The sequence below is a fragment of the Bos indicus x Bos taurus genome, chromosome 20 (assembly GCF_003369695.1).
Source record: "Bos indicus x Bos taurus breed Angus x Brahman F1 hybrid chromosome 20, Bos_hybrid_MaternalHap_v2.0, whole genome shotgun sequence".
Classification (NCBI taxonomy): Eukaryota; Metazoa; Chordata; class Mammalia; order Artiodactyla; family Bovidae; genus Bos; species Bos indicus x Bos taurus.
Window position 1 is genome coordinate 63,353,072 of NC_040095.1, and position 20,847 is coordinate 63,373,918.

The 20,847-nt window shown below is 46.5% G+C and overlaps 1 protein-coding gene, 1 long non-coding RNA gene and 1 other non-coding gene across 6 annotated transcripts in view; 1 reads left to right on the forward strand and 2 right to left on the reverse strand.

The window, feature by feature from the left end:
• Window positions 1-3,759: 3,759 nt before the first annotated feature.
• Window positions 3,760-8,584, reverse strand: LOC113879028. Its single transcript, XR_003507181.1, has 2 exons — window positions 8,275-8,584; window positions 3,760-5,112 (listed from the first exon to the last, which is right to left on the reverse strand). It is a non-coding gene; the product is annotated as an uncharacterized LOC113879028 (long non-coding RNA).
• LOC113879277 lies at window positions 5,212-5,281 on the reverse strand. The gene has a single exon (XR_003507259.1). It is a non-coding gene; the product is annotated as a small nucleolar RNA SNORD123 (small nucleolar RNA).
• A 170-nt stretch (window positions 8,585-8,754) lies between the features above and the next one.
• SEMA5A (semaphorin 5A) overlaps window positions 8,755-20,847 on the forward strand; it is a 565,569-nt gene continuing 553,476 nt past the window's right edge. For all 4 annotated transcript variants that reach the window (XM_027520271.1, XM_027520273.1, XM_027520269.1 and 1 more), the window contains exon 1: window positions 8,755-9,276. The gene's annotated coding sequence lies outside the window, so the exon portion shown is untranslated. The remainder of the gene's footprint in view (window positions 9,277-20,847) is intronic.

Sequence of the window (20,847 nt, forward strand, 5' to 3'; positions counted from 1 at the left end):
TGAACTCCGGGAGTTGGTGATGGACAGGGAGGCTTGGTGTGCTGCAATTCATGGGGTCGCAAAGAGTTAGACACGTCTGAGCGACTGAACTGAACTGAACTGATAATAACAAAAGCAATGGAAAGCAAGTCAAAGAAATAGTTCGAGCATGGAGTCAGAATTGGCTTTTCCCGGCAATAAAATGATCATATGGTTTTTCTTTTTTATTTAGTTGCTGCTGTCGCTTCAGTCGTGTCTGACTCTGTGCAACCCCATAGACGGCAGCCCACCAGGCTCTGCCGTCCCTGGGATTCTCCAGGCAAGAACACTGGAGTAGGTTGCCATTTCCTTCTCCAATGCATGAAAGTGAAAAGGGAAAGTGAAGTCGCTCAGTCCTGTCCGACTCTTCACTACCCCAGGGACTGTAGCCTACCAGGCTCCTCCATCCATGGGATTTTCCAGGCAAGAGTACTGGAGTGGGTTGCCATTTCCTTCTCCATTTAGTTGCTGAGGTGATTTATATTAGTATATTTTCTAATGATAAAAATTTCTTGAATTTGGGGGGGTTTGGGCTACAATTTTCATATTCACCAGGATGACTTTCACAGAATGGGGTAAATTATGCCTTGAATATTCAGTAGAGTTCTCCTGTTTGCTCATCTTGTCGAAGTGTGTACTGATTCAGTTTCTTTAATGGTCATAAGTGTTATTGGATTTTCATTTCTTCTTTAGTTTTCTAAAGCCAAATTTCCCTAGTGAGTTATATATCTTTTCAGAGGTTTGTCTGTTTTGTTAATCTTTTATGATTTTTTTAACAGCTTTGGAATTTCCCATTCTCTCCACTGTATCTTTACAGCGTATTTCATTCAAATGTGATATTAATTACATAATTTCCCTTGCTTTGTTCCTTTTCTGGGTTTTTGAGTTAGATATCTAGCTTGTTAATTTCAGTCTTTCTTAGAGTTCTCATCACAAAGAAGTAATTTTTTCTATTTCCTTAATTTTGTATCTGTATGAAATGATGCATGTTTACTAAACTTATTGGGAAAATCTTTTTATGATACAAGTGAAATCATTATGCTGTACCCCTTAAACTTATATAGTGCTGCAGGTCAATTACATCTCAATAAAGTTGGAAAAAAGATTTTTACTACTTCCTTCTTAATATAAATACTTAAGGCTAAATTTCCCTGTAAATATAACTTTAACTAAATCACATTTTATATGTTGAATCTTCATACAACATGTAAGTTTCTCTGATTTCCATTATTCCTTCTTTGTCACATTATTAAAAATATGGCTTAAAGCCAACAAATGTGAGGTTTTCTGAATTCTTTTTTAAATTATTAATTTGTAACCCAGTTATGGTACTAATTATTCAGAATTAATTGAGGCTTGCTTTGTGGCCCCAGACTTAATTTTTGTAATTCTTGGATAAGTGTTTGATATATCCATACCATATCAGAATAACCTTGATAATTGCTTTTCTCAGAATATTTAAATTCATACTATTTTTCCCCTTGTGAATTCATCAGTTAGTGAGAGAAATGTGCACTATCAATGACTGGGGATTTGTCAATTTTCCTTACAATTCTGATTTTTACTTTTTATATTTTGAAACTCTTTTGTTAGTTGTATTTCTATTTCCTAATGAACTGAACTTTTTTTTAGATGGTGAATATTTTTACCAAAAAAGATTTTAATCTAAAAATTTGTTTCTAATATTAGTATTTGTAAACTAGCTTTATTCTGACTGACGTTTGTCTGGTGTGTATTTTTCCCCTTGTTGCTATGAGCTTTATGATATAATTAGATTTTATGTATTTACTTAATTTCTTCTAGGTTTTCTCTTGCACAATTTTTTCTTTCCATTTGTCTGATTGACCAAGCTGTCTTTATTTCATCTTTTTTCCTCTTTACTCTTTCAGAAGATTGTGTCTGTGGCTATTCTTTTGCAATTACTATCTTTGATATTTTAACAAGTGTTAACTTCTAAAGTTAAACATTTCTGCTTTTTTCCTGGAATCTCTCTTCCCCCATTTTTTTGTTACTCATTTCTCATCCTTCCAAAGTTAGCCCAAAGGCCACCTCCTCAACGATGCCTGTTCTGACTCTCCAGACTAAATCAGACACCCCTAAACTTGTCTTTCATAGCACTTACCAGGGCTTATGCCAACATACTTGTGAAATCTGTCATTGACCCCTACCTTCCTTAATTCCTGTAAGGGCTGTAATGCCTGAAAAGGTAGGCATTGGCTGTGCTGCTCTCTATTCTCCTCTTAAGGTGCAGCCCAGTGCCAGAACATGCCAGGCAACAAACTACGTTGAAGGCAGGAAGGCAACGGTGGGAGGGAGAGAAGGCGGCGTGGGTGGTGATGCTGAGATGAACCCATAGGGATGCTGACTCTGGGAGAGTCTCACACTTCCGTCAATTAGGAATCCCATTCTCCTGCAAAAACCAGAACAGAGACAATGATGGACAAAAACGGGAAATTCACTTCTTTTTCATGTTATGAAGTCTGGAGGCAGAGGTCCTGGCTTAATAAGGGGGCGCCATCAAGTCAAGAAGGACTCAGGCATTTTTTCTCCTCCACCTCTATTATCCTTGCCAGCTGCATGCTAAGTTGCTTCAGTCATTTTTGATTCTTTGTGACCCTGTGGACTACATCCTGCCAGGCTCCTCTGTCCATGGGATTCTCCAGGCAAGAATACTGGACTGGGTTGCCATTCCTGTCTCCAGGGGATCTTCCTGACCCAGGGGTCAAACTCTGGTCTCCTGCATTACTGATGGATTCTTTATCGTCTGAGCCACCAGGGACACCCTTACTATCCTTAGCTCATGGCTTAGATCCTGAGATTATGAGTCCAAGATGGTAGCTGGAATTTCAACCATTACAATCAAGTTCCAGGCAGGAATCTGGAAGTGGGAGGGAAGGGCAAGAAAGAGCATGCCCAGTTAGTTGTTGCCTCTCTGAGGAAGCCTTTCTTGGAATTTCATGGACTTATATCTTATTCATCATGGCTAAGTGCCATGGTCAAACCTACATGCTAGAAAAAAAATATTTTTTCAAAGCCAGGACGATTGCAACTTAAATATAATTGGGGGGGGTGTCCTGTGTTATTAAGGCTGATGGGAGTGGGGGTGGTGTTTGTAGGTGATCACTGCGGTACAGTGATGTAGGCTAGGGGTGACAGGGAGACCGTAAGAGGGGGGAAGGAAACTGACATTCTCAATTAAGGCAACACCACGGGAACAGAAAGGAGGGTCTGAAATGAGATTTGACAGACGGTGCGACGGGGTTCTTAACAGCGCATCTTCTCACTGCGTTGCTCCAGGAAACACTTTGCCTATTGGTTTAATTTCACTTAGTAGAGAGGCTTTTCACTGAACTCAAGGTCACTATGAGTTGATCTCCCTGGTAAATACTGGAATAAACGAAGACTAATTCGTGTTTCTAAATACATGTAGGATGGGTCCTCTCTTGGAAAATGTTTTTCCAAATGTACTTATTTCCTCTCAAAGCTCTATTTCCAAAGACAGATGAATATAGAGGACAATGATTAATAGTACAAACATAATTTTTTTTAAAAAGTATAGTCATTCTTTGTGTATAGATACTCAACATATATGTAAGGTTCAATGTCAGAAAATGACACACAGGAGTGCTTTATCTCCATGTTGCAAACAATTTGCATTTCCTCTAGGTAGTCCCAAAATATTTGAAATTTTGCATTTTTTTCCCTTTCCCCATATGATACTTATAAAAAGATGACTTGAGGTATTTTGAGCACACTGATTTTATTTTAAGGAAACTGGGATGCTAGAAAAATACATATATCTAGACATTTAACCATCAACACCAGGAAAAATACTTTCAGATTTCTAGAATACTTTGTTCTTCTCGACACACAGTTGAAGTAAAAACACATCTTTTATTAATAGGCCCTTATTAAAAGTGAGATTAATTGTGAGATTAATTTTCCTAAATAAAAAATAAGGGAGCATTTCTTACTAAATATGCGCTCGGGTTGCTGTACCCTTGAGTTCTTGCTAAGGTTCTTGGTGGGTAGGATTTAGGCAGGCTGCTCCTTCGAATGTGGCTGTGAGGGGTGGGAAGGTGGTTTTCACCTGTGAAGTGAGCTTAAGAGAGATCACAGGTGAGTCGAGTTCACCTGGATGGAGCAAGGGCCACGTTGCTCTGTGCTGACCTGCACTAAACAACCTGCAGTGGCAAAGCACGTTCCCTTGACCAGACACGGAAAGCTCAGGGCAGTGCCTGGATGCAGCGGGGTGGAAACTGAGACACAGGGAAGGGGCCAGGATGGAGTGTTCAATGCACAGACTGGCAGAGCCCTGGTGCCTACCTGGTGGGCCAGGTCCTCCCATTTAAGGTCCAGGAACCTGCACTTTGTCCCACGCTCATTCTCAGACGTGCCATAACTATTCTTTCTATTCTGTCCTAGTTCTGGAGCGGCTTTTTAAGATAAAGCTGGTCTGCTTACCTCTGCCAGGGGAGTGAGCGTTTCTTGGGTTTAAAAAAAAAAAGAAAGAAAAAAAAAGCTAAAGATTTTCTGGTGAAGCTCAAGGGATGTGATTAGGAGCTGACGGCTCCCTGAGCTTTCCTTTCTCGGTGATTCAGTCACCTGTAACTGTAATTGTGAGTCTTCCAAATATTTAAAATTGCTGAACAAAAAACAGCACCAGGTAACTTTAGTGATGCATAAAACTCCGTTTTTCTCAATGTTTGGCCATTTTAAGACCAAAAAAAAAAAAAAAACCAAACTTATGGGGTTGATCAGATGATCTAGTTATTTTTTCAATTTCTCAATGCCATGGATCTAAAAGAAGCAAAACGGAGTGAAAAGAGAACACTTGTGGTTGGTGACTGTAACATGTTCCCTATTCATCAGTAGGAAAATCCAGTTATGATGGAAACGTCTAGAACCACAATTTCTATGCTGAGGTGTTTCATGATCTGGATACAATCTCATTGCATTGTTAGGATCACAGACAGCAAGGTTTCCTGTTAAGGTCACTTATGACCCACAGCAGCATGGCAGTCTCCTCTGGGTGATGTTCTCTGCCACCCTCTTCTGGCTCCTTTCAGCTGAGGTGGCAGTTTAACCATGAGGCTGAAATTCAAACACAAGGGAGGAAGGTAAAGACAAGACAAAATCAGTTATTTGTTTCAAATATATAAGAGACTCCTCACATTTCCACCCAGAAACTGAGGTGAATCAGGAAATGGATGGCGTTTTTCAAATCACATGAATCAGCGCCCCAGAATTCATCATTTTCACCAAGTGTTTGGTTGGTCTTTTCATTCACCTAATACAGTTTAAAATCACTGCAGATGGTGATTGCAGCCATGAAATTAAAAGACGCTTACTCCTTGGAAGGAAAGTTATGACCAACCTAGATAGCATATTCAAAAGCAGAGACATTACTTTGCCAACAAAGGTCTGTCTAATCAAGGCTATGGTTTTTCCAGTGGTCAGGTATGGATGTGAGAGTTGGACTGTGAAGAAAGCTGAGTCCCGAAAAATTGATGCTTTTGAACTGTGGTGTTGGAGAAGACTCTTGAGAGTCCCTGGGGCTGCAAGGAAATCCAACCAGTCCATTCTGAAGGAGATCAGCCCTGGGTGTTCATTGGAAGGACTGATGCTAAAGCTGAAACTCCAATACTTTGGCCACTTCATGCAAAGAGTTGACTCATTGGAAAAGACTCTGATGCTGGGAGGGATTGGGGGCAGGAGGAAAAGGGGACGACAGAGGATGAGATGGCTGGATGGCATCACCGACTCGATGGACATGAGTTTGAGTGAACTCCGGGAGTTGGTGATGGACAGGGAGGCCTGGCGTGCTGCAGTTCATGGGGTCGCAAAGAGTTGGACACGACTCAGCAACTGAACTGAACTGAATACAGTTTAGGGAGAGCTTCAATTTTATGTTTAAAAGAAGATAACTAAACACTTTCATTTTGAAATGATTCCCTCTAGTTTTGACTGTGATGAGAAGCAGCTTAATGTCACATGGGCTTCAGCTAAGACTTATCAAAGAAAAAAAAAAACCAAATTCAGAAATTGCATTTGGGAAAAGAACACACCTGTGGATTCTTTTAAATGAGTTTTGTTGTAGAGAGCCTACTTCCGTGCAGGGCCTCAGGTGAATATTTCAGTTGTACCAGTTTCTTTTTCTGTTAATATTTACAAAGGATGTATGTGCCATCAGGTTTGTTTAAGCTCCTGACAAGACTATAGCTCAGAAAAGTTCAAGAACTTTCTCCAAGTTGCAAGGTAAATTATGACTTCAGTTTAGTTCCATTTAGCTTTAAAGGTACATCTGAAATTATTATTTGGTTTCTCCCGTTCCTCATTTTTATTATTCATTTATTTATAATTCATTATCACTAAAAGTACATATTTTAACAACCCTTTGGTGTTGTCTGTAAGTACCTGTCAAATTGACCACCCCCCACCCCCCCCCCCCCCACACACACACACACACACACACACACACACACACACACACACACACACACACGGGCTTCCCTAGTTGCTCAGTCAGTAAAGAATCTGCCTGCCATGCAGGAGACCCGGGTTCAGTTCCTGGATTGGGCAGATCCCCTGAAGAAGGGAATGGCTACCCAGTATTCTTGCCTGGAGGATCCCATGGAGAGCCTGGTGGGCTACAGTCCATGGGGTCTCAAAGAGTCGGAAACAACTGAGTGGATAACACTTCACTCCTTCCACAGACACATAAAGGTACATAATTTATCGAGTTAAATGTTATCGGCCCTCTTTGGGTGATACTTCTTTCTCCCTGCTTAGCCCTCTATGTGCTGAGATTTATTTATTTTTTTAATGCCTTTAACTGTAGTGTTGAGGGGCAAAGGACAAGGAGCAGATAAACACGTCGGATTCTAGTTTCTGTCTCCCTTTGCCCCCGCAGCTGGAGGATCCAAGGTCCACAGAGCCACCCTTGGCTGGTGAGGCTGGGTTCTCCTTCCCCCTCCCTCTGGCCAGGAGCAAAGAAGCCTGGCTTGACCTTGGCCAGCCTCCGCCCTCCCCAGGAAGCACTCCTGGGTCTCCCTGCCACGTTGGCAGGAGAATCGGAATGTTGGGAATGGAGCTGGTGCCCCATGTGCCCAGCACAGAAGGAGACCTGTTAGGCTTTTCCTGAAGGCCCCAGGAGTCCAGCAGCTGCCAGGCACCTGGCTGAGTGCCCCCGGCACAACCCCGGGGCAGAAAGCATCTCAGACACCCGCCCAGCTACTGATATTTCCTCCGGACATCTTAAGGAAATCCGAGTGAGGCCCTGAGTTGTATCTCCAACCGCTCTACCACCGACCCTACAGAGAGACTGGAGATTTGAGGCTGGGCTGGGCTTCCACGGAAACCCGTGGGATTGCTTTCATTTAATTCTTTTATTAAAAAAAAAATTTCTAGAAAATAAAGATAAATGAATGTCAGTTTGTTTTTCTGTTGTCGTCCTCCTAGATCTATGTGGCTACTGCGGGAGCCGTGACACTTCCAGCCAGCCATGGGTTCTTTGTCTTTACAGATGAACGCAGGGGCACAGTTCGCAGCCCATGGGGCCACCTGGCCATTGTCACTGCAGTACAAGGGCCACGGTGGGGCATTCATGAATTTTCTCACCCCAGGGAAGCTTGAAAGCCATGCTCTGAAGCCCAGTTGGAGAGAAAAGGGCCCAGAGAGGCTGTCCCCCACCCCCATCCAGAAAGGTCAGGCGCAGCCCTTCAGCGTTCCCTCCCAAAGTTTTGCAACCAAGTACCAACACACTTTTTTTTTTCCCCAACAAATTCCAGAGTCTTGAAAGGTATTCTGCTTTTCAACTACGAATCTTTTTCGCCTGAGTACTCGCTCAATAAAGGCGAAAGAACCGTTCGAAGTGCAACAAGTAACATTTGCCCCATAACTGGACGAGAAGACTGTCCATCTGGGACATTATCCTCTCTTAACACGCAGCCCGGCCACTCGGGGATCCCCTGACCTGCCTCCCTGGTTCGCCGGATTTGTCCGCTTCTCTAATTCAACGCTGCAAAAACTGACCCCATCTAGCCGGGAGGCGCACCACCCCTCCCCGACCCCCTCCACACGCTCCTCCAAGAACCCACAGCAACTTCCCTCGGTCTTTGGCGAAGTCTCAAGCGCTGAGCACACGAGAGGAACAAAATCACACACTCGGAGTCCAGAGGATCCCCGCGGCCCCTGCCCACCCCCACCCCCCATCCCCCGGCCGGATTAGCCGGGGAGTGGGGGCCGCGCACGTACCTGAAACTGAGGTCGCTGGAGTGGACGCGCCACGTCCCGGGGCTCGGCCCGCGCCGCCTGCGGCCCTTTATACCCCCCCCCCCCCAACCCCAACCCCCAGCAGCCACGTCGGAGCGGCGGGACAGGGGACAGGGGGCGGGGGAGCGACCGAAAGTTGCGAGGCGGGGGAGGGGGGCTCCCTGAAAGTCAACGCTCGGGCGCGCTCGCCCTGGGCGGGCAGGAGTGGGGGCCTCCCCGGAGTCCAGGGGGCGCCCCGGGAGAAGAGGAGGGGGTCCAGTCCCGGGAAGGGGCGGTGTCGGGGGAGGGGCCCGGGAGGTCAGGCGCGGGGTGGGGCGCTCGGGTTTCACCCGCGCCGGGAGGGGCAGGAGGCGGGGCGGAGGCGGGCGGGAAGGGGGCGGGGCCAACCGGACAGGGGCGGGGTTAGGGGCTGGTTGGGGGCGGGGCGAACCGGCCCCCAGCTCCCCACCCCGGCTCCCCGCGCTGCTCTACTAGCCGGGAAGGCAGCGCCGGCGGCGGCTGCTCTCCTTGCGCTGCCTCCCGCGCGCTTTGCTCCCGCTGCGGGTGGGCTCCGCAGCACCCTGCCGTCCGCGGCCCCGAGCCCAGCGGCGGCCCCCACCACCCTACACCTCCTTTCGGCGGGGGGACGCCCCGGTCTTTGTGGCTCATCCCAAGGGTTCCCCTCTCCCCACTCCACCCGGCGACTTCCCTGCGGAGCTGGCTGGAGCACCCAACTTTGCCTCCTCGTCCGTCGTCCCCGCTGGGCGCGAACCTGCTCACCTCAGGTCCGGCCGTGAGCCCGGGGACGGTGCGCCTTGGGCTCGAGCCGGCGCACCCCCGCTGCAGCCCGGAGCTCAGCGAGTTGGGGGTAACTCTAGGGAAGTGGTGGGGGGCGGCGGCGGCTGCTGCCTGGACTTCCCTCGCGGGCGCTGAAGAAGACCCTCGCAGCCGCTCTTGACCCCCAGGGCGCCGGATGACTGGCATGGGGAACGCGCCTTGCACCTGGTGAGCGACCCCCCCACCCCACCCCGCACCCCGCCCGGTCCCCGCGTGGTCGTAGCTGCAGCCGCGAGCCAGCCGCGTTGAGGGCCAGGACTCGGGGGCGGCAGTTGTCGGCGCGTGGGTCGTGTGGATCTCGGGAAGGTCGCTCTGCAGGCTCGTGGGACACAGTCCGGGGGTTGCACTTGCTGGATCGGACTACCCAATGCGGGGGGGGGGGGCACCCACTGTTGAGCAGGTTCGCTGGCTGGAAGTTTGAGTCTCCGCCTTTGCCGAGGTCTGAGCGTGCAGAGGGAAAGAGGGGTAGCTACCCGGTGGGCCCCCGGGCGCGGGGAGAGAGGGCACCCCTCCAAACGCCTCCTTAAGGTGCGCAGCGGAGGTCGCTGCGCGCACCCGGCGCGTGTCCGGGCTCGCGGCGTAAGGAGCTGAGGGCAGGGTCCCGGTGGCCGTCACTTCGCAGTGCCTGCCTGGGGCAAGGTTTTCTGGTCGAGTGACCTGGGCTCTGCGGCGCCCGCGAGAAACCAGGAGGCGGTCGACCCGGGCTTAACTCCTCCGAGCGCTGTTGATAAGCAGGGAGGGAGACCGAGGCTGGCTGCCGCCCCGATCGCCGCGGCCGGGGAGGTGTAGACGCCCCGGGAGCCGCCGGCCCGATGGGCTGGCTGCAACCAGGCCAGTCCCATTCCGCGGGCATCTCTCCCGCCGCCCCACCACTTCGCATCCCCTCCTGGTTCAGGATTTTGGGTTTGAGAGGCGGATCCGGGCGCCGAAGGGAGGATGCGCGGGGGACCCGCGGCCGAAGAGGGGTCTCCCGGGATCGCTCGCCGCCGTGGCGCCCGGTGCCAGGCCTAGCGTGGTCAGATTCCGGCTCCCCGGGCTTTGGCGGGAAGCTCGTTCACCTCCTCGTCCTCCTCTCGCTTTGTACCTGGATGCGGCTGGCTGTTTAGAGTTGGGGTTGAACTTTTCCTGCACTTGCGGCGTCCTGGGGACCCCCGGTAGGGGGCGCCGAGAGCGAGCGCTGGAAGAGGGCCTGAGGATGCTGGCTGGCTAGGAAGGCTTCCTCTGTGCCCGGTGAGTTGGTGGGGTCCGGGTGAGCAAAGCACAGGACCAGGCGGATCTTGCCATCATTTCCTAGAGGCGGAGGGTGGCGCGGTAGGTGATCTGTCGACCAGGGAGGGAGCTGTCAGCCTTGTTAGAAGGGATAGGAAAGGTGGTCAACAGACTCAGGTCCTTTAAATAGAAAGACTCCTTCCAGAGTTAAACGCATCCCTGTAAACTCTTCCTGTTTGTGCGTCTGCCTTCCTCCCCCCGACCTTTGTATTCACCCAGAAAGAAATGGGAATCAGGTGAAGAGAATGTGAGTTATGTTTAATATTGACATGAAGTTCTTCTCCAGGAGCAGATTAGTGAAAACGCCAGGAGTTACAAATGATTGTTACATCATTTTTTTTTAAATTAAGGTTTATGTTGAATCTTGTTTTTAAGAAAAGCAATTGTATGTCACAATCAGCTTATCCGGAAGAGCCCTGATGGCCAAGTGTGCAATCAACAGATATGTTATTAATTACAGAATTAGTCTTTCCTAAGGAGACCCAGAAAGACAAAATCAGACTTTACCAGGGAAGATTTTAACACCTAATTAGGATTGCTAAATTAATTGCTGGTTAATGCCACTTCCATTATTGAAGAGAGGGCAGAGTTTATCCTGCACTATTTTGAGTGACCAGTTCACACTTTCAGTTCAAGCAGATAATAGCTTAACTTGTGTACCATTTAAATAACTTTTCCTCTATGTCTGTGTTTACCCCAGAGGAAACAGGGATTTTGTACACCCAAAGATTTTTTTCCTTGTTTGTCTTAAATGAAAATAGCGATCTGACGTGCAACTGCTTGGGCCACTTGAAACAGATTTCTTTTTCCTTAAGTTTCTTTCTTGCAGAAACTTTGCCATGATATAGCAGCTCATCCATGGTGCTACATTAGTCATGCTAATTCTCTACATACTCATGGAACCCTTGGGGTGATGAGCTGGTACCCGCTTTTACATGCTTTTACATACTTTGCTTAACAGGGAGAAGATGGATGATACTAATCATTTTATGTCTTTTACAAATTGCACTAACTTAATCGGTTGTTTTAATGTCAAGCAGCTGTGAGATTCCTGCTGCGAGCAAAGCCTTTGGTCTCCTGGGTGGTAAAGCTTGTTTTTGTCCAAAAGAAGTTTTGGGGATGTTCAAAACTTGATAAAAATAAACCTGTGCTTTTCACTGCCGGTCTCCTTTTAAAATGATTCTTCTCCATTTCTGGATAGGATGAAACAAAGAAATGTGTAGTGTAGTGGCTGTTACAAGATGTTGGCCAGTGCATGATAAATAGGTGTATATTCCCATAAACTTTTGCTTAAGTTTTAGAGTTTGTAGACCTTCTGAATCCCCAGCCACGGCTTTGCAGCAAGAAATCTTGTTCACATTAGAAGTGTTAAAACCCACAGACTCTTCTATGTGTTATATGCTAATTGCTCAAAATGAGAGATGCCAGCTCCTTGGGACTCTGTCCTTTGCTCCTGATACTAGAGAGAACTGCTTAGCCGAACCATTACATAGTTTTTATTAACTTGGTGATTATTTTTAATGATTCCAAATGTTATTCACATTGTTATTATAAAGTCACTGAAATGGAGGCGTTCCTTCTGAAACACATACCAGAAAGTGGGGGAGGGGAAATTCCCCTCCTTCATTAAATGTCCAGCAGAGGTCTAAAGGAATTCCATTATATAAACAAGTAATCAACTCCAGAGTTAACTAAGAGTAGGATCTAATCCATAAGAAGAGGTTTGGATCACAAATCCTACAGTTTGTGAGACAGAACAAGTTAATTAGTTTATACTATGTCAGAGTCAAGGAATCCATTTTTGGAGTACTCTGTGTACAAGTGTTTGAGCAAAGTTCCACATCCTGCAATAAATCCTCCATAATTCTTGATTCTAAAATTGTACTATATTTGTGTTTTAAAATGCTTCTGAACTTGTTGCTATAGTTACACAGACAAGTTGCTTAGCGTATAATTATAACACCAAGGTGACACATTTTTACATTTGGAGTGAAATAATTTTTAAAAGGTAAGCTACAGTGTCTAACAAATTTCAGTTACACCCAAGTGCAAGCGTGTGTGTGGACCCTTGTCCATTTCTGCCCACCCGCATCTTTGTACATTTATACAGAGAAAGTCAACTCTTTTCTTGAGTCTTAAGATGAGAACAAGTAAGCACTTTGAAGTTGTTTATACTTGTCTTTGTGTACTGTCGTTAACATAGACATTTTCACATATGTTCCTGGCAGCCTTTTAAAATTGAGATGCAGAAGTTTTGTTGAAAATTACTGGTTTTTATCACTCTGTTTGCTGCCTTGTAGAAATGATCAGTCGTAGATAGGTGGCAACCTGAGGTTTCTAATTCCTGCACATATTGGTAGCATCTTAAAGATTAAATTCAACAAGTGAGGAGTGGCTAGCTCGTTGGGAAGCTGTTTGAAGAAGCAGCTTTTGGTGTGCTTGATAAAGATGTCACTGACTTCTGTGATGAATTTATCAGGTACTGGTTATCCAGATTACACAGAATCAGTTTCTAACGGCAAGAAACGAGGAGAAAAATTAAAGCAAACTGGAATATATATAGACAAACTTGTTTTGATTCAGAATTTATACCAAACAGAACAAAGCAAATGAAAACTTGATCCAAGAGAAGGTCCAGTATAACAATTAAGTTATTGTTATGTACTGGTATTGACACAACTAATCTTTTTCATCTAAAGGTTCTAGATCTAGGGGTACTTGGCTCTGAATTTCACAGAGTATTCTGAAGCAACTTCAAAGCCAAGCTATAGGTCCCTGGGGCATGACATTTAAAATAGGATTAGCCCAATGGTGGGCTCAAGGAAACAGAAAATTTTCTCAAAGGAATTGCTGTTGTCTTTTTCTTTACCTTCTTTTATTGTCCAAGATTAATGGCTGTTTGACAAGAGCGAAGTTGAGCACTTTACTTCTCTTTCCTAAGTTTTAAAATGAATTAGTGTGGTACTGTTGCATTTGGAAAAAATGAAATCATTCCATTCTTTACTCTTTTTTTCCCCCTACATACACTCGAATTGGTTTCCTGATTAATATTGAAGAACACTAAATTTTTAAAAGAGTAAATTTTTAGAGGATAATTTCTTTGCTTTCTGGAAGGCCATGAACTCACTAATCTTTATCTTCCCATCTATCATTCTTTACTTGTCACCATCTCTCTGGGAAATCAGCTACCCTAGGGTTCATATAGAATGATGAGGAGGTACATATTGGAACAATTTTATTTTATGTTGCATTTTTATGTCCATTTGCGAGTAGATCACATTACTGCAATAGGTAATTCAATTACAGATATGTATGATAAATAACCAGGAGATGGATGCTATCAGAAGGCAATTCTCCTGGAGAAAATAATACTGTATTTGCTGAAATGTGAAATTAAGTTCTAGGCAAGTGACAGTCAAGATTGAGCATGGCCAAATTGTTCACAGGAAAAAGAGCCTCTTTCAGTCAGTTCAGATTCACCCAACATTTGGCAATGATACATGATATGCCTATGCAAAGAAAAAGCAGAGTCAAAGAAAAGAAAAGAAAGCAATAAGAAAAATTCTGCTAAGCTGTGTCCTGTGAATTGTCTGCAGAAACATAGAATGATTAGTGCCTGGCTGTTAACTTCCCGGAACGGATGTGTTCCTCACCAACTGACCCCCAATACAATTCCTTACAAAGAGCTTCCCTTTCTGTAAAGAAAACTGGAGATGTGACCTGTCTCAGGGAGCTGAACTCAGTCAGCCACCAAGGATGCAGCTGCCTGCTGCCAGGACTTCGCCGGGACCTGGTGCCAAGCAAGCGTCCCGGATGGAGGCCAGGGACATTTATGGCTGGACATGCTGCAGCCAAATGGGCTTTAGCATCACAACTGGCTGCTGTGATTTCCTTTAGCAATTACAGGGCCCAGATTTAGATCTGCTGTAAAACTTTACCGATTGTAAAGCTGAGAACATTGTTTGTGACTGGCACGGCATAAAGCAAACATAATCCCTTGGGATGCTAACCTCCCTTTGTTCAACGGACATTGCCATGAAGCCATTGTTCGTGCCAGTTGACGTGCAAGTCGGGACGGGAGAAGTTGCTTCTGAGACACCCCTCAAGTCAGTTCCTCGGTGTGTGCTAGCTGTGAACTTGACTTTGGGAGACTTAGTTCTGGGAAAGCTGGGAGGAATAGTTACCAGGAGCCTAGGCTCTGATAGATTGCTTGATTAACTGGGCAGGGCACTTAGGATGGCAGCGGAGAGGTCCCCAGGGGACAACACGCCCGCTGGGCTGGAGCAATGTTGGTGGTTCCAGGCCATCTGGTGAGGGGTGGTGAAGGCAGGCCCCAAGTTTGGGCCTGGAGGACAGGTCAAGGGGACAGTCTTGATGCAATGAGAAAAGCAAGCCAGCCGGACTGGCTGCCCGCCAGGTGTGGGTACCATCCTGGCAGGTGGCTGCTGCTAACGTGCAGGAAGAGCCAGGGGGCCTGGGCCCTGCAGCGGGCTGGAATCTGTTCCTGGTTGGGGGGATGAGTGCCTGAGCTCATCCAAGCACCCTGTGTGATCCTGGCCCCGCCGACGTGACTCAGTCCCACCACTGTCTCCTCTTCCTGACCTCAGCCCCTTTGGCCTCTTCATGTTCTCTTCCTTCTGCTCGGAAAGCTCCCCGCCACTCCCCCCCCCCCGCCCCACCCCCCACAGCTCATGGCTTCCAGATCTGGCCTCTCGGAGGGCTTTCACTCAAGTGTCCCATCTTCAGAAAGGCATCTTCACATCATACTAGTTAGGACACCATCCCTTCCCTCTTTCCTCTCTTCCTCAGCCTCTTTTTCTCTTTGTAGCTTTTTGCTCCAACCCAACATACTGTATTGGCTTAAAGTCTTTAACCAACTTTGGAGCTTCAGAGCAAGACAATACTGCCCCTAGTGAATCTGTGTTTAGAAGAGCGCCTGGCACACAGGCTGCCCTGGGTTCAGGTATGTGGTGAGTGAATGAATGGGAAAATGCTTTTATGTGGTATGTAAACAGTACAGTCTGCGATACAGTGTCCTGGATAAAAGCTATGGGTTAAAACTTTGGGGGCTAACTGTGGAAGCTAAAAACTAGGTGGAGAAAAGTGTTTCGGATACTCCCAAACTGATTTATTGACATCGTCTTGAAATACAGATGTCTTTGTGAGCCAAGGACCGTGAGCTTCATATTTCCTATACAGGGCTGTTTGCCCAGTTGTAAATGCTTGTTCAATGAATCCGTGACCTTGCTGAACTGGGAAATTAGCATAAAACACTTTGTGTGTATTCTAATAGTTTATGTATATTAAAACATAAAAAAGTGTAATTCAGGGCTGTTTATTTACTGAGAATAGCAGCCCTTGCCTCTGCCACCCACAGGCAGAAAAATTCCAGGCACTGTATTGTATCCTCATGACATTTTCACACATTACAGAGACTTTTCGAAATTCCAGAAAAAGTTTAGAACTGTGGAAGCCTTTCTTCTTGTATTGCTGAGATGAGGCCCATGAGCCCTGTCATTTAGTTGGATTTATAGATTTAATAAGCTGAAACAGATGAGTGGATAAACAGAGTGTGGTCCAGCCATACAATGGGCTACTATTCGGCAATCAAATGAATGAACTCTTGATATGGGCCGCACTGAGTGTGAACTTTAAAAGATTATGCTTTGTGAAAGAAGTCAGTCCCCAAAGACCGTGTGTCGTGATTCCTTTTATGTGAAATGTCTAGAACAGGTAAACCTGTGAAGACAGAAAGCAGATCTGAAGTTATCTGGGATTGGGGCTGGGGATTGGAAGAAACTGCTAATGGGCAGCTGGGGTTTTTCAGGGAGATGGAAATATTCTAAAACTGGATAATGGGGACAGGCACACAACATGTGCATTTACTAAAAATCATCGAATTGTACACAAATGGTATGTAATCTATGCCTCAGTGAAGTTGTGTAGTTCCAACTTGCTGCTGCTAAGTCACTTCAGTCGTGTCCGACTCTGTGCGACCTCATAGATGGCAGCCCACCAGCCTGCCCCGCCCCGGGATTCTCCAGGCAAGAACACTTAGCACCGAAGAAATCCAAAACCTCAAAATGCAAGAGGTACATAAGATAGTGACAATAATTTATAATGTTCTGAGTGGTTACAATGTACCAAAACATTTTATCCACTTAAAAGAGAAAAGAGCTCTGGGGCATACTCTCTAAAGAGTTCTTTGAACCACCCATGGCCTAAACAAATCCTGGTGTGTTTCCTGGGAATTGTGTCTGTATTTCCAGGATTTTCACAAAGCCCAGTGCTGATGCCACCGGATGCTGGGTGAGCAGCATCTCTTTGATCCCCAGGCATTTCCTGGGAAGTATATCAGAGCTGTGATCTCTGTCCTGAAAACAAGCAAACCCAGGTTGTTTCCAGATGAGACCCGGAACCAAGTCAAATCAATTAAACTCATCTGACCCCTGGGCCACTCGGTGTTTGCTGCACACCAGTTTCCAGTTGTCTACTGAGGATACTTCTCTTTTGCCAGTTTTAAAAATGTTTATGGTGTTATTTATTATTATTATTTTTGGCTGTACTGGGTTTTCATTGTAGTGCACAGGCTTCTCATTGAGGTGACTTCTCTTGTTGGGGTGTACAGGCTCCGGGCACGTGGGCTTCAGTTCAGTTCAGTCACTCAGTCGTGTCCGACTCTTTGCGACCCCATGGACTGCAGCACACCACGTTGTCCTGTCCATCACCAGCTCCTGGAGCCTACTCAAACCCATGCCCATTGAGTCAGTGATGCCATCCAACCATCTCATCCTCTGTCGTCCCCTTCTCCTCCTGCCTTCAATCTTTCCCAGCATCAGGGTCTTTTCCAGTGAGTCATTCTTCACATCAGGTGGCCAAAGTATTGGCCACAATCACAGGAAACTAATCAAACTGATCAGATGGACCACAGGCTTGTCTGACTCAATGAAACTATGAGCCATGCCGGGTAGGGCCACCCAAGACAGATGGGTCATGGTGGAGAGTTCTGACAAAACGTGATCCACGGGAGTGGCAAACCGCTTCAGTATTCTTGCCTTGAGAACCCCATGAACAGTATGAAAAGGGCTTCAGTAGCTGTGACTCATGGGCCCTAAAGAATGGGCTCAGTAGCTGGGGCTCACGGGCTTAGCTGCTTCCTAACATGTGGAATCCTCCAGGACTGGAGATCTAACCCGTGTCCCCTGCGTTGGCAGGTAGATTCCTTTCCACAGTGCCACCAGGGAAATCCTCTTCTGCTAGTTTTATTGGTACATGGGCATCGCTCTGGGTGGCGGTGGGGGGTGGAGAATCTTGGAAAACACACCATCTCCTGGTCTCATTAGAACTGCAGGGTCTGGAACTCCAGAGTGTGGCTCTGCTCACCGTAGAACACTGCTTTCCTGGGATGGGGCAGAGTGCATGGTACCTGCTTCTGTATCCTTGTTCACCTAGCAGAGCATCTGCTTCTGCTGGTGAGGTTATTCTAACAGCCAGAGCTGGTGGTGGGATGCAGGTTTTTGAATGCTCAGAGCCCAAATAGTTAAACTGGAGAGGGCCCTTTTTCCCCATTAGAAGAGTCATTAGAATCATTTCTGGCTCTTTCCTTTCTGCTTTGACATATTCTGCAGTTAAAGCACAAGCTGAGATTCAGTTATGGGCAGAGGTACATATGAATTGCCTGTAATTTCCTTGCTCTTCGACTATTGTCTCTGGATGGGAGTGTCTTTAGCTCTTTCCTCTTGTTTATGGCAACTTCCATCTGTTTAGTGCCTGAGAATCCTCTCTGCCTCCTGCCTCAGGGCTGGCTTGGCTCTCTCTTGGGCACCTTACCCTCCCCACACCAGTTGGTTTCCACATGGTGACTTTCCGTGGGAGTGTTTACTTTGGCAAAGACGGTCCCGGCTCCAGATACACTGGGCAGGAGATGGGGGCTTTCAGGGCTCATATGCCTCTTTATATTAGTGGTGAAGTATTGCTCTCCAGTCCTGGGATGGTTCGGGCAGGTGTTTGCAAAGAACGTCTAATTTCTTCAGCCCTTGTAGTGGTCATTTGCAGAAACTGAGATGGACAAGAGTTTTAAATATTGACCTCTTACCAGTGTAATTTCTGACTCGCTCATTCTGAGTTTGCCTCCTCCCAAACTGGCAGCCTAACCTACACACAAATTAAGAGTAAAATTTATAAAATGACCATGTTTTCCTGTTACCAACCCTAAATTATTACTCACCCTTGGTAAGTGGTAAGGAGTTCTTTATGAGATTGCATTAATATTTCCTTCTGCTTATTAGGTGGCAAAGGAGTGGGTGACATTTATTTTTTGATGTCACTTTTGGTGGCTTTAATTGGTCAATAAAGTACTGTTTAGGTGGGTACTTTTGGTGGTGGTTTTCTTTCATTTGCAATGAGCTAATGTTCTCCATATTTTAAGGGTAACTAGTTAAGCATTCAATTAAAGAGATCGACTGGTTACATGATGAGAGAAATTTCCATCTTGCCAGGACAGAGACTTAGTTTGGAAACACAAGGAATAAGAAAATGATGCCATTTTTCTCTTGTTTTAAGACCTCCTTTTAGAAGCATTGTTGATTTGTATTGGATCTGAGAACTGGAGTTGATTGTAATTAAAGCAAGATGTAGTGTTACATACAGAATTCTGTGAAGACATTGCCCTAAGTGGGAAAAATGTATTAGACCATTAGTTTTGATGATTTGTTTTATTTTTTCCTAACCATTTCTTTTTCTGAAAAGCATCCAGATGCTAAGATCAAATACTCATTTTGGACAGTCTAGCGTGTACTGGATCCTACCTTTGTTGGGTGGTTGGATGACAGGGAAGAGCCTGGAACGTTCACTTCACAGCCTGGAACGTTGCTACTGCAATCCCTTGTATCTGCTGACACCTCCTCCTGCTGTCCTTGTTCTGAAGTGTAAACTTGAAGGGTTTTTGACAATATGTCAGGGAAAGAAAACTTTAATGTTTGAGCTAGAAGTTAAAGTCGGGCATTTTATTTATTAAGTTTAATATTTCTGGGCTGTAAGTAGAGAAGAGAGATCATGTTTGACGGAGCTGGGGTCCAGGCTACAGATGTTGAAACTTTGCCTGAGGTAAGGTGACCAGATGTCCAATGTGGAAAGGAGCTTGCTGGACAGTGGTTTCTTGTTCTTTCTGATGAATGAAAGAACTGCTGCTCCTCCAGTATCCTCTGATAATCTTTTTATCTGCTCCACCCCCACCCCCCCAATCACAGGGATTCTTCTGCGGTCCCTCCTTATCTTGACCTTTCTGTGGTCAATTTCTCTGCTAACCCAGCTGCCTTTTTAGTAATGCATTTCTCCTTCACCATGAAGTTCTGAGCTGAGCTCGAAACTTCCGATTGGCCCTAAGTTTCTAACAAGGCCCAGCTCACTCTCTGGCCCTCCCCTCCTGTGTTTCAGCCCCTGCCCCAGTGGGAAGGGAGCTGGCCAGGCTTTGTCCAGACAGTGGCAACTTCAGTGCCTGGCTCTAAGCTCTGGGGATTCCGAGCCGCAGCTGGATGACGTAATATCAGAGGTGTCATCGATGGGCATCCCTCGTAGCTCAGTCTGTAAAGAATCTACCTGCCATGCAGGAGACCCGGGTTCGATTCATGGGTTGGCAAGATCCCCTGGAGAAGGAAATGGCAACCCGTGCCAGTATTCTCACCTGGAGAATCCCATGGAGAGAGGAGCCTGGTGGGCTGAAGTCCATGGGGTTGCAAGATTCGGACACGACTTAGCCACTAAACCATCACCACCACCATCATCAATGGACATGCTCTTTTGCTCAGCCTTGTTCCTGGGCTGGTTCATGTTGGCTCATGAGGTCAGTCCTTCTCTAGGTCAGTTATAAGTGTGACGGGAATATGGTGGTGATTTAGTTCCCTGCCTTTAGTTTCACGTCTGATGGTGCTCTCGAGCTGGGAAAGGCAGGCATCAGCTTATTAGGCGAGAGAAGCCCTTGTGAGAAGGCAGTGGGGACTTCTCCACCCCTCAGCCTTTCGTCTTGATGGTGGAGGTCGGAAGCCTTGGAGCTATGCTTCTCAAGGTCCTCCCTCCTTTCCACATGGAACTCTCACTTCCTTGGCCCCTGGTCACAAAGTTGGTGCCAGGAAAAGTGGGGATACCAGAACCTAGGTGTTTGAGGCGACAGTCCTTCCCACTCTGCCCGTCTACCCCTACTTCCTTTACAATGTACATCTGAAACCAGTGCAAATGCCTTCTGTGAATGGAATTTGTGTGGTGGTTGGGGGTGGGGCTGGTGGGGTGGAGACAGGAGGGCCCAGGAGCCCCTCACGTCCAAGCAGTGGCTTGTTGGCTGTCAAGGCTTTCCAAGCCGACTCCCAAGTCAGGCCTGGAGCCAAATTTACTTTCCGTCTGTCAGCTGTGATGGAATTCCTAGGTCCTATCCCCAGCTTGTGAAAAGAAATCATTCGGGGAACTGCAAGCTGGCAA